Genomic DNA, 11,952 nt, shown 5'->3' on the forward strand with positions numbered 1-11,952 from the left:
AATCAAGCAAGACGCAAGTCCGAGATCAAGGAGTTTAGCAGGTTCAGCCCCTCGCGGTGAAGGTAAAGACCTTATCATGTATTTATGTTCACGCCCCTTGCGATGGAGATAAAGACCATATGTCCTGTGCTTTGGAGCTTGGTTTTCTCTGCGTAGCGATGTGGAATACAAGGCGTGTGAACCCTTGTCCAGATGAAAGGAGGTGGGCTTATATAGAATGCGCCCGACCTCTCTCTCTTGCCCGTTATCAAGGCTTACTCACAATGCTTTTACCGAAAAAGGCTTTCGCCCCGCTTTATATATAAATCATAGACCAACAGTGCCCAGTACAACCCACGCACCCACCACAAACGCCCACACACACCCAAGGCAGGATACATAGGCGCTGAGCGCAGCAACACACTCCCTAGCACTACACGAGCCACCGGGAGCTTCATCCGTGGACACCGCGAAGAAGTGAAGCCGCATATGACGAACCGTGGGCTCTAAGGCGGCGCCTTCAGGAAGGATACGGCACCGGAGCGCCGCCACCGCCCGGTCCGAGGATCAGAGTTTCCCCTAGAGCAACACGATGGAAAGTGATAGCCGCGACGACGCCTTCAAGAAGGGAGCAATCTTCGCCGTCGCCAGTCCGTCCGAAGATAGAGTAGGTTTTCATCCCGGCCAACACACACCGCCACCGAACGCCACACCCCCGCTACCACGCCGCCCACACGGCCGTGGCAGCCGGGCAGCACCGAGGCACGAGCTCTGCCCATCAGCACCGCGCCACCACCACCAGGGCCGCCGCCCCGGAATCCAAGACCTTGACACCAAGTCCTCCGAGCCCCATCGATACCCCAACCGCACAGACGGGCGGAAAGGCTCCGCCTTTCGCACCCCTGGCCGGTCCCAGCGCCGAGACCCAATAGGCCGGCGACAAGCCTCCATCGAGCCGTCCTGCGACACCGGGCGCGAGACGAGCGCAGTCTTGCCGCCGGGCGCGAGACGAGCGCAGTCCTGCTGCCGGGCGCGAGACCGGCCGGTCCTGCTGCCGGGCGCGAGACCAGCTCAGTCCTACGGCACCGGGTGCAAGACGGCCGATGGACAGCAGCCGGGAGAAGGCCAGCCCACCGGCGAGAGAAGCGAACAGACGCCGAGGAGAGGAGTCGAAGGCCGATACAGGCAACCTACAGACGAGCCGATGCCAGAACAATCTAGCCGCCGCCGCAATCAACCTGCCACCACCACGGCAGCCGCCGGGCACGCACCCGCGCAGCCACCGCCACTGCGCCGCCACCCCGACCAGCCGAGGGGGCCTCGGTCAGGGCCGCCGCTCGCAGCCCTAGCCGTCGCGACCCACGCCGCCGAGAGGCCAGATCCGGAAGAGCCGCCGCGGCCGCCGTCTCCAACCTCCGGCCCGCACCACCACCACCAACTGCCGCGGTGCCACCACCACCTGCCGCGGCCACGGCAGAGGTGGCCGCCAGCAGCCCGCGCCGCCATGGGCCAGATCTGGCCGCGCTGGAGTCGCTGCCGTCTCGGGCACACACGCGCCACCCGCCTAGCTGCCCGCTGCGGGGGGAGGCAGGGACGGCAGGGCGCCGCCCCAGCCCGCCGCGCCGCCATGGAGCCCGGCTGCAGCTCCATGACCCGGCACGGGACGCCGGCCCGTGCTAGCACCGCCCGAGCGGGGAGACAAAGGGGCCCCGCCGCCGCCGGCAACAGCAGGGCTTCGCCCGGCCGCGCCCCTGGGCGGCGGCGAGGGAGGAGGAGGAGGGGGGGGGGGGGGGGGGGGGAGGGAGCGGCGGCGAGGGTTGGGGTTGGCCTCCGGGCCGCCTTGCGGGAGACGACGCGGAGGGAGCCCGCTAGTCTAATCCCCGAAAAACAGAAGAAAAAAATGACAGTCTCTGATTTGGATTTGTCACTCACAATGCTTTTAACTACGTCCACTACAAGATGTAACGGATGCCTTGAATGTACGATGTGCACTTCCCATAATGACTGTGTCGCTTGAGAATACCGTTGGCCTTCCTCCTTTTTCTTCTGCAACTCCTCCTCCGAACAGTTTAAAACTCACCAAGACCGAAAAAACTGAAGTAGAATCCTGATTCCACTTCTGGTCAGAGTAAAGAGGAAGAGTTTGGAGGAGATAGATCTCCTGTCTGTCTTTATCGACCGTCGCATCTACCCATTCCAGGAGAGACCCCTATGTATTTGTATAGATTGTTGACGGTCGGTTAGGGTCTTACAAGATTAATTTATTCTTGTCTTCACAAATCTGGATCAAATACTTAGATTCATGGCTTCATTGGGGTTATAGATCATCCACGTGGTATCTATGCAATTCGTTCATTGGGGGTCTCAGTATGCAGTAGTTAGGGTCTTAAACGACCTATTCATACTACTAGCAAAAGAGCTCGTGTGTTGCAATGGGAGAAGAAAATACCGCATGGCCCTAACCCAATAACCAATGGTAGGTCTTGCCGAGGTGTCTCTCTCGGCATAAGATGAGAAATCTGCCTTTTTTCATGCAATTTTTTTAGGCATACATGCACGGTTATCGACGTTATTTTTGTTTCCAATTTGGATTTGATGAGGTGATCATTGCAATCTGGGTCGGTGTCAGCATGAAAGAAAGATGAATCCCGCGCTATTGATTAATATTGCACCCTAAATAGCATTTCAAAAATATTTAACATGTAAAATAACATCATATTCATATTCTACACATTTTTCTAATCAAATTTCATAGTCCCTAGGGTGTATAGTTTTTGGCACGGAAATTAAAGAACGCACGTGGAGGAAAAAATTCACAAGTTTTGGGCGAGATTACACATGACTAATTGACATGAGAAAATAGAGGAGCTTACCTGATATAAGGAAATATAATCAAACCCCTAAAAAATTTAACCCAACGAGTGCCGCAACACAATACACCTTATATTTCGGATTTTTTCTTAAAAATCTATACACCTTATATCAAGGAACGGAGGGAGTATATAACAAGTTAAAACTGGAGTTAGAGTTATAAGATACGAGTATTTAAAAAAAATATTATTTGTTCTAGATGGACTGCGGGTTAATTATAAAAATGGCAGGGGGTTTTCCGCTAAAACAAAAAAATGATTCTTTTTTTTCACCTAATGGTGGAGTGCAGATTATTTACCAAAAAAAGGAGGGGCTTTTCTACCAAACAATAAAAACGGTTCGTTCTCTCACTTAAATGTGGATGGTGGGTTAATTACCTGAAAATAGAGGAGGTTTTCTGTAAAAATGCTGATGGCGAACAGGCAGGCACAATACAGACTTTATTAGTAGGTAGGTATATATATAGATTGATCGATTCTTGCTACTAATTCTCGTGTTTTGGATTGGTTGGCGGTCGTTGGCATGTCAAAATTATGAAGTACTACTCCTCAAACTTCGAATTAAAACTAGATTCGCACAACATGTTTGTGTGATAGACAATGACTGAGAATCTTGCAGTGATAAAGGTTAGTCAGTTCGGGCACATGTATTCCACGAGCCCGACGAGGTTATATATGTGTGTGTCGACTGTCGACGTAGAAGTTCATTTTCAGAGAACTAGCTCATATCATTCTGAAGATAGTTTTTTCTAGAGCACCCAAATGTCGCAAAGGATTGTTTTACCCCAGAGAATGTACGAACGCTAGTACGCAACTAGGATTATGAGACATTGGGGACAAAAGTATGGAAACACACTGTCTTATACCACCTGGTTTTCTTTGAAGGTCTCACCAACCTGCCGACCGCCTTGCCACAGACGAATGAACGTCAAATGGCCGATGGCATCCGTGCCTGGCCAGCCACTTCTGCACTGCAGCGACCCACCCCTGCAAACTCGTGTTCTTCAAGGACCCTAGCTTTCACTTGAAATTAGAAACTATATGTGTCTATAAAAAATCGCTCCTATTGCACTACTAGAAAAAGGCTTACTAGTGGCGCACCAGTTTTGCCTACTAATGGCGCACTACTGGTGCGCCACTAGCATCACGCCACTAGTAATTTTTACTAATGGCGCACCGCTGGTGCGCCATTAGTATCTGGTACTCTAATGGCGCACCAGGCAGTGCGCCATTAGTATAGGCCCCGGTGCGCCATTAGTATGCCTCCCAGTGGGCATGTGCTTTGCCATACTAATGGTGCACTGGTGGGTGATGCGCAATTAGTATCCTTTGGCATACTAATGGCGCACGTCTGGGTGATGCGCCATTAGTATGTATATTAGGGATTTTTTTTCTTTTCTGATATTTGCACAGATTACAAAATATATTATTGGACAGAATATAAACAGCACCACACAGCAACAGCAGATTCATCGAATACAATAGAAGATTAGTCTCCGAATACAATTCATCATATTAGTCTCCGAAATCAAAAGACCGAACAAAGATAGAACATTACAAGTCTCGAGACCGCGAGTAGCGAGTTTGTCGAAATTAATACTAATCCTAACAAGTCCTACTAATCATCATCATACAACTTCTACTCGTTATTAATAACAAGTCATACGATCATCATCCTGATAGTCATCGAACCAACCCTACTTAATTGTTCTTAGCACATGATCATCAGTATTAGGCAGGACCTAAAATACCCTATTTAAGGTAAAATAGCATAAAACAATATAGACCCTGACTCTCCATTATGGAGAATGGAGATCATCCTGTCTCCAATTCTTGCGCGGCGCTTCCTTTTGCTTCCAAGAACCTCCTTACGACTGTCCATACATTTTTTCCATTCTCTGATTAGCATGTCTCCACTTCTTCTAGAAATCCGGTATGGACAGTTGAGATTTGTAGGATGACCTGGATATAAGTTCAAAACTTGAAGGCTGCCATTCTGATACATCAAATGAGGCACACAATCCTCTGGGATTCTCTGTTGAAAAACATAGTAATAACTTCATAGTTAGCAATGATGTACTAGTTTTAGAAGTATGCAAAAGATGCACGGATGTCGTAATAGTAAAAAATCTTACCAGGGTATCTCCATGGTAGTTACCGTAGTTCAACACGTGCACTAGTGGCACGTATTGACCATAATGTTGAGGAGTTTGATTGTAGATATTGTAATTCTCAAGATCAGTACAAAATCCGACCAGATGATTTTTCTCCTGATAAGTTAACTCGGAGCCATCGGTGTAGTGGGTTTTGTCTACCATTTTCCGCACATTTTTTGAACAATCAAAATAAGCTGTCAATGGAAATAAGTTGTCAACTATTTTGAAATAAACAATATAGATTAGTTAATAATTAACTATGTTTGAGAAACTCACATAGCGGTAGAACTGGAGGCGTATCAACAAGGACCCAAATGTCCATATTGTCTTGGTCGATGCCAGGATCACCAAGATCCATGGTGACAAGCATACCCTCATCAAAACCATACATCTTGCAAAATGCTTCCCAATTTTTGCAACCAAAATGGGTTACGCTCTCAGCATTATACAGATTTACTTCAAAATCCACATCATGATGTGTCCTTAGGTGAATTTTCTTCGTTTCAAAATTTTCATGATCTTCAAAATCCATCCTCTCCAAGACATAGCGTCTTGCATGGCATGGGATAAACTATACTCGAATTGTAAAAGATGAAATTACACGTTGGAATAGTTGAAGTCATGCTTAATTATGAAAAAAACACTTGTCGTCGTTGCGTACCGTTTCAACTTCGAAGGTCTCCTCGAGCTTAATGCTGAAGCGCCGATCATCGTCCAGGTGAGGCCTGTCGCACAGACCTCGACCGTCGTGGCACCAGTCGCACTCCCCCGAGAGACTTTCGTCGTCCGATGACGACATTTCCTATGTTCATAATTCAAAACTACATCATCTCTGTTGGGTCCAATAAGATAATCCACAGTGTGGTGAAAACACGCCCATCCAAATAGAATATGTGGTATGGGCTTTTTTAGTAGGTCATCCTACCAGATTAGGGTTTATCGATGACGAGCAACTGACATTAGTAATAACTATGAGTAGATATCACACTTCTATATGAATAACACAAGAGGCAGTTGATCCTACTTAATTAAGTACTAAGATACCCCGGCCCATGCATTAGTCGGAAGTGCCCCATATGTCCTATTTTTAGCAAAGTCATGCTAAAATTCACGGAAAATTTCAGCATGACCTTTGCTGAAAATAGGACATATGGAGTACCCGAATTTGCCGGAACGGAAGTTAATCGACATTCCGGCAAACTCAAGGGCCTCTCGGGGTACCTGCAAAATCATCACGACACGATGGTCGCAGACAAAACCCAGCAAACTAGCAATTGATGGATCAACACGTAAAACATGTCCAATAAGAGCATATAATTCAACAACTCCACTGAAAATGAGAGCTGAAAGATGCAGGGAGCACAAACAGCTCAGAAAAAGGATGCAGGGAGCACAAAGAGCTACACTCTGAATCTTTTATCTATTTATACCTGTAAATTAGCACTCCGATGCTGGCCTTGACAAATGATCCCACTATGTTGTTTGCTGGAATCTGCAAAATGATCCCACTATGTTGACAAATGATCCCACTATGTTGTTATACTTGAGAACACTGTAACAAAATCAAAACCACAATAAACAGTGGTCAAATACAGAAGAAGGAACAATTTATTTGTACTGTAAAAAAGGTTAGAGAGAAAAGTTAATGAGGATGAGTCACATAAACCAATTCAGATCACTCCCTCCCCAACACTGGCAATGCTCACTAGATCTTTATAAACCTGGGTACTTGTTTGGGATAAAAATAATAGAAGGGATTTCAGGAAGGAGTTCAAAACATATAACATTGGAGGGTTAGATTCAATTTAACCTCTTGTACCTCCTGTACATGTGTGAATTAAGGAGTAGCAAGCACAGGAACAGCAAAATTCAGAGATGACAGAAAATCAAGGCACAAATTACACAGAACCATGAAGCTAAAATATAACTATTTAAATGAAGGCACTGTTAGAAAAGACAACATAGTTCAGTAAAGTCATGAACATAAATACTGCAGAATTTAGAGACCACTTAGTACTGTAAATTCAGTTAGCAACAAGACAGAGAAATTGCACTTAGATTTCAAAGAAAAATATGACTACTCCACACTGTAAATCATCAACATTGACACTGTAATAACTGTATACTCCACACGGTAAATAGACAGAACATTTTTTTGCCACAACTTGAATCTGCAGATTATCACGAGGAGTGAAGCAATTTTGATTTACAAACATAGTTACTCCTACTACTTATCTGCGGTTGCCCAGATCATAATTGCATCATGCTTGCTTATCTGAGACTAATACAAAAAGAGAAGAGCAGTTGGGGCGGCGGGCCGCTGGACAAGGAGGAAGGAGGAAGGAGGAGAGGTACCTGGGCGGGCGCGACCGGTCGCCGGAGGGGTCGGGGTCGGGGTTGGGGTCGGGGTTGGCGGCGGCGGCGGCGTCGAAGGGATGGCTGCGCGGGGGAGGGCGCGGGGGCGGCGGCGCGGGGGCGGGGGCGGCGGCGCGGGGGAGCTGCAGTGGTGGGGGGCACGTGGGCGCGGGGGCGACGGGGGTGGAGTCCGGCGGGGGCCGGGGCGGCGGCGTCGTGGGTCAGGTGAGCGCGCTGGTGGACTGGCGAGGGAGAGGGGAGGAATTAGTTAAGGGGGGAAACTTACTAATGGCGCACCCCGAAGCGGTGCGCCATTAGAATGTTTTTTTACATAGCAATGGCGCACCCACGACGGGTGCGCCATTAGTAAATTTTTTTATGTAGCAAAGGCGCACCAGCCAGAGGTGCGCCATAAGTAATTTTTTTATTTTTTGTTGCATCTAATAAATTTTTTAGAAAACGAATATGAATATGAAACAGTAACAATTTTTTACAAAAACAGTAATAATTTGTGATGGTGGAGCGGGCCGGGGAGGGTGCGGGGGGTCGTCGGCGGCGGTGGAGCGGGCCGGGGAGGGTGCGGGGGGTCGTCGGCGGCGGTGGAGCGGGCTGGGGAGGGTGCGGTGGGTCGTCGGCGGCGGTGGAGCGGGGGAGGGTGCGGGGGGGGGGGGGGGCGTCGGCGGCGGTGGAGCGGGCCGGGGAGGGTGCGGTGGGTCGTCGTCGGCGGTGGAGCAGGGGAGCTAGGGTGCGGGTGGTCGTCGGCGGCGGTGGAGCGGGCCGGGGAGGGTGCGGGCCGGGGGGTCGTCGGCGGCGGTGGAGCGGGCCGGGGAGGGTGCGGGGGGGCGTCGGCGGCGGTGGAGCGGGCCGGGGAGGGTGTGGTGGGTCGTCGGCGGCGGTGGAGCAGGGGAGCTAGGGTGCGGGTGGTCGTCGGCGGCGGTGGAGCGGGCCGGGAAGGGTGCGGGCCGGGGGTCGTCGGCGGCGGTGGAGCGGGCCGTGGAGGGTGCGGGGGGGCGTCGGCGGCGGTGGAGCGGGCCGGGGAGGGTGCGGTGGGTCGTCGACGGCGGTGGAGCAGGCCAGGGAGCTAGGGTGCGGTGGGTTGTCGGCGGCGGTGGAGCGGGGGAGGGTGCGGGGGGTCAGCGGCGGCGCCCGGTGGAGCGGGGTAGAGGGTGCAGGGGGTGCTCGGCGGCGAGGGGGACCGGATCTGGCGAGGTGGGATAGCGATCGAGATGGAGGGGGATCGAGATCAAGTGTCCATAAAATATACACTAATGGCGCACGGGGGGCAGTGCGCCATTACTAGCTTAAACTAGTAATTGCGCACTGCACCAGGTGCGCTATTAGTAGTTTTGCAAAAAGGTAAAAAATAAAAAATATATTTTAGTGGCGCACTATGTTGCTGGTGCGCCATTACTAGTTACAACTAGTAATGGCGCACTATGTCCTGGTGCGCCATTAGTATGTCTGGCAAAATAAAAAATAAAATAAAATTTGTTACTAATGGCGCACCGTTTGTCTGGTGCGCCATTAGTGTCTTTCACACTAACGGCGCACCAGCACATGATGCCACATGTCTGGTGCGCCATTAGTGGCCATTCCATCTATAGCCCTTTTCCTAGTAGCCTTGGTTTGCTTGTCGTTGAGTTGGACTATGATATTCTATCGCAATCTGCTCCGGCAATCTCTATACCATGCAACCATCTCCTCTCAGCTCACGCTTGAGTGATTGACTAGCGGCCGCCTCCTCCCTCGTGCCCGTCAAGCACACCAGCCATCTTGGCATGCAGTCCCATCTCAGGAGCCGGCTGTGTAGCGGATCTTCTACAACTCCCAACACCAATGACTGCTGCTGCCATTGGCATGCAGCTTCTTTCTCGATTTTTTTGGCATGCAGCTTGATGTCACCGGCATGTTGCAATTTGAAATTTATATTTCATTAATCAATTCGAATTTCATTAATTCGTCATCACTCGATGATGCCCTCACCATCCTCGTCCACCTCAAACTCATGATCATTGAAATGCATGTCATTGATTTGAGACCAATGAGAAGTGTTGGAGCCAACACCCATAGTTGACATATATGCGTCATCGTTGAAACTTCAAAGTATATACAACGAAGCAAATAAGCTATCCATATGTATGCATTCAAACAACAACAACAACAACAAAAAGTTGGCAAAATTTTATACCCTGGGGGCATTTCATCGAACACCTTGTGCGCGTCAGCCGCCGTCTCAACAAGTGAGCTCGCCGGCACTTCGGTAGCCGTCGCGTCCGTCGCACGCCCTGCAAGCTTCTTCCTCGACGGCTTAGAGGAGCCATCCGCTGCCTTGTTCTTCTTCGCGGATACCTTGCCCATCTTCGTCCGCGCCGCATTTGGGAGCTTCGAGAGGGGGGCACGTGGCTTCACGGCAGGCGCCGGCGCCCCTCCACCTGAAGGAAATATGCCCTAGAGGCAATAATAAAGTTATTATTATTTCCTCATATCATGATAAATATTTATTATTCATGCAAGAATTGTATTAACCGGAAACATAATACATGTGTGAATACATAGACAAACATAGTGTCAGTAGTATGCCTCTACTTAACTAGCTCGTTGATGAAAGATGGTTGAGTTTCCTAGCCATAGACATGAGTTGTCATTTGATTAACGGGATCACATCATTAGGAGAATGATGTGATTGACTTGACCCATTTCGTTAGCTTAGCACTTGATCGTTTAGTTTACTGCTATTGCTTTCTCCATGACTTATACATGTTCCTATGACTATGAGATTATGCAACTCCCGAATATCGGAGGAACACTTTGTGTGCTACCAAACGTGACAACGTAACTAGGTGATTATAAAGGTGCTCTACAGGTGTCTCCGATGGTGTTCATGGAGTTGGCATAGATCAAGAATAGGATTTGTCACTCCGATTGTCGGAGAGGTATCTCTGGGCCCTCTCGGTAATGCACATCACTATAAGCCTTGCAAGCAATGTGACTAATGAGTTAGTTACGGGATGATGCACTACAGAACGAGTAAAGGGACTTGCCGGTAACGAGATTGTGCTATGTATTGAGATACCGACGATCGAATCTCGGGCAAGTAACATACCGATGACAAAGGGAACAACGTATATTGTTATGCGGTTTGACCGATAAAGATCTTCGTAGAATATGTAGGAACCAATATGAGCATCCAGGTTCCGCTATTGGTTATTGACTGGAGAGGTGTCTCGGTCATGTCTATATAGTTCTTGAACCCGTAGGGTCCGCACGCTTAAAGTTCTGTGACGATCGGTATTATGAGTTTTTGTGTTTTGATGTACCTAAGGTAGTTCGGAGTCCCGAATATGATCACGGACATGACGAGGAGTCTCGAAATGGTCGAGACGTAAAGATCGATATATTGGACGACTATGCTCGGACACAGGAAGTGTGTCGGGAGGTTTCAGACATATACCGGAGTAGCGGGGGGTTACCGGAACCCCCGGGGAATATATTGGGCCTAATGGGCCCTAGTGGGAGAAGAGGAGGGGCGGCCAGGGCAGCCGCGCGCCCCCTCCCCCTCTAGTCCGAATTGGACAAGGAGGGGGGCGGCGCCCCCCTTTCCTTCTCTCCCTCTGTCCCTTCCTTCTCCTCTCCTACTCCTACTTGGAAGGGGGGAGTCATACTCTCGGTGGGAGTAGGACTCCTCATGGGGCGCGCCATAGGAGGTCGGCCTCCTCCCCCTCCTCCACTCCTTTATATACGGGGAGGGGGGCACCCCTTGGAGACACAACAATTGATCATTGATCTTTTAGCCGTGTGCGGTGTTCCCCTCCACCATAATCCACCTCGGTCATATTGTAGCGGTGCTTAGGCGAAGCCCTGTGTCGGTAACTTCATCAACACCGTCACCACGCCGACGTGCTGACGAAGCTCTTCCCCGAAGCTCTACTGGATCGTGAGTTCGCGGGACGTCACCGAGCTGATCGTGTGCTGAACGCGGAGGTGCCGTACGTTCGGTACTGAGGATCGGTCGATCGTGAAGACGTACGACTACATCAACCGCGTTGTCATAACGCTTCGGCTTACGGTCTACGAGGGTACGTACACGACACTCTCCCCTCTCGTTGCTATGCATCACCATGATCTTGCGTGTGCGTAGGAATTTTTTTGAAATTACTACGTTCCCCAACAGTGGCATCCGAGCCAGGTTTATGCGTAGATGTTATATGCACGAGTAGAACACAAGTGAGTTGTGGGCGATACAAGTCATACTGCTTACCAGCATGTCATACTTTGGTTCGGCGGTATTGTTGGATGAAGCGGCCCGGACCGACATTACGCATACGCTTACGCGAGACTGGTTCTACCGACGTGCTTTGCACACAGGTGGCTAGCGGGTGTCAGTTTCTCCAACTTTAGTTGAACCGAGTGTGACTACGCCCGGTCCTTGAGAAGGTTAAAACATCACTAACTTGACAAAATATCGTTGTGGTTTTGATGCGTAGGTAAGAACGATTCTTGCTCAGCCCGTAGCAGCCACGTAAAACTTGCAACAACAAAGTAGAGGACGTCTAACTTGTTTTTGCAGGGCATGTTGTGATGTGATATGGTCA

Source organism: Triticum aestivum, chromosome 6D (genome assembly GCF_018294505.1).
Source record: "Triticum aestivum cultivar Chinese Spring chromosome 6D, IWGSC CS RefSeq v2.1, whole genome shotgun sequence".
Taxonomy (NCBI): Eukaryota; Viridiplantae; Streptophyta; class Magnoliopsida; order Poales; family Poaceae; genus Triticum; species Triticum aestivum.